General features: G+C 33.2%; 1 pseudogene; it reads left to right on the forward strand.

The window, feature by feature from the left end:
- Nucleotides 1-1,355: 1,355 nt before the first annotated feature.
- On the forward strand, nucleotides 1,356-1,950 carry LOC134264431 (ras-related protein Rap-2a-like; annotated as a pseudogene).
- Nucleotides 1,951-2,279: the final 329 nt, after the last annotated feature.

Consider the following 2,279-nt stretch of genomic DNA (forward strand, 5'->3'; position numbering starts at 1 on the left):
GGGGGGGTGGTATCATTTTCTTAGCTCAGTGATAAAGTATCTCTAGTTTAATGACAAGGTTATTTTGTCAGTTGAGTGACTTTAACAATATTCATGGCTTCCTTATCTTCTCTAAAGAGGACAATCTTTTTAGCATTATACTAACCCCGGCCAGAATAAAAAACGCTAATTTTCCTGACGTGATTCTCACTTTTAAAATATTTCTTGACTCGTTTTTCGTTTAAAAGACCAATACTAGTAGTTCACACAGGATTCAGTAGGACTTTCTAATATTAACTGTGTTAATTTCAAAACCGTGTTCTTTTAAGTGTTGGTTAAAAAAGAAAATATGTGCCATGAACTTTCTTAGTTGATCAAAGAGGTGAGAGGTCAAACAAAATACTCGATGGTATGTTGATATTATAGCTCAGGGTTTTTACCATGTAAGAGCCTTCATAATGGCTCATTGTGATCTTGAGCACAAATACGTGTCCAAACTCCTTTAACTTCCTTAATCAATGGTTTATTTTACAATATTTTTTACCATGAAATATTAAAGTGTCAGATCAAAAAGTAAAACAGGAGGTGTACAATGGCATTATGTAATAAAGAAGCTGCGAGAGTATCATTAAATTTTTATTCAGTCACATAGAAGGAGTTGCAGATAAGAGATGGGTATCCTTCAATATTATAGACAGAATGACAGTGTCTAAGTTTTGTTATGGGAAACCCATACTATGTTACGATCAAAAAGTTAAATAGGAAGTGCATAATGGCTCTATGTAATAAAGATTCTGTGGAAGTCTTATTAAATTTCATTCAGAGGTATAAGAGGAGTTGCAGATAAGAGATGGGTACCCCAAAGCTAACAGTGGACGGCGGACAGGAGGATAAACAGAAGTTACGACATCCCATCACTATGCAAGTATATCCTCCCACTTTTCAAGCAGGGGGTATAAATATCCTTATTAGTAGGTTACAAGTTTTTGTTGCAAAAATTTGACTTCATAAATTTCATACTAAATTGCTCATATAAAAACTTAAATTAAATATTTTCATTTTTTTTAAAAAAAAAAAAAAAAAAAAAGAAGATATCATTGGACTATCTCTCAGGGATTTAATTAATGATTTCTAAGCTAATTATTATTTTCAAGCTAATAAAAATCTCAAAATGTTTCTTCTTTTATTAAATTGATTCGTATGAATTTAAAAAGGTGCTAAAAGATGATAATGATTCCTGAACAGTTCAACCAATAAGAAAGCAGAAACAGATTGGAAGGCAGCATAAAAGACAAAATTTTTCCTAGAATCCAGATCCATGCTGAACTGAAATAAAAGGTTGTCTTGTACAAAATCAATAGCACATGCCAGCCATAATGGAGAAGTGTTTCCGCATTGCAGTCCTCGGGGCCAGGAAGGTCGGTAAAACATGCCTGATAAAGCAAACTAAAAGAGGCTTCAGAGAAAAGGATGCCCCAAACCCGCCAGAGGATGTTCCGGTATGATATTCACACATCTAAGAACAAATACACCAAACTTGAGATTCTGGACACTGCAGGCGACTTCAGTACCTGGATCTCTTGAAAGAATTTAAAGACCAGTCATGCTTTTGCACTGGTATTTGACCTTGATAATGCCATGCAAACTTTCAGAGAAATTGAAGCTTTACGACAACTGATTCTTGAAGAGAAACGAGAAGAAGTTCCTATTATTGTTGTTGGTAACAAATCGGACTTGATACAAGAAGACACTATCGATAACAAAGTCATTGATGCTATTGTTTCTATTGACTGGGGCTATACCTATCTTACAACATCGGCCAAATGTGATGTAAATGTTTCAGATGTATATAACGCTGTATGTAAAGAACTTAATATTGTAACTGAACCAAAGCCAGATGAAAACGAAGTATGTAAGGAACATGGGAAAGTCAGAAAACAAAACACAAAACCTTGGCAGCGCATACTTTAGAAAAAATTTTTTTGTAAAATCATTTTAAATTTTTTTGTCGCAATAAAATGAAGAATTATTTTAAGTTTATGAGTTATTTTGTATCAACCAGACAACATTTTTAATTTAAAAAACCTGTTTCAACTTCATTTCTAAAGACTTTTTTTTCCTAATAATATAAAGGTAAAAAAAACTGTGCAATTTCTGTGTGCATAATGTTAGTCTCCAAAGTTTTTCATTCACAAAGCTAAAAAAAAAACCTATGCTAGCTACGAGGACCGTTCAAAAATTACACGGAAATGTTTGACAGAAAAAATATTTGACGGCATATTCGGGCAAAATGTACACAT

Source organism: Saccostrea cucullata, unplaced genomic scaffold, assembly GCF_032062105.1.
Source record: "Saccostrea cucullata isolate Sc308-1 unplaced genomic scaffold, CSIRO_AGI_Scuc_v1 ctg9809, whole genome shotgun sequence".
Lineage (NCBI taxonomy): Eukaryota > Metazoa > Mollusca > Bivalvia > Ostreida > Ostreidae > Saccostrea > Saccostrea cuccullata.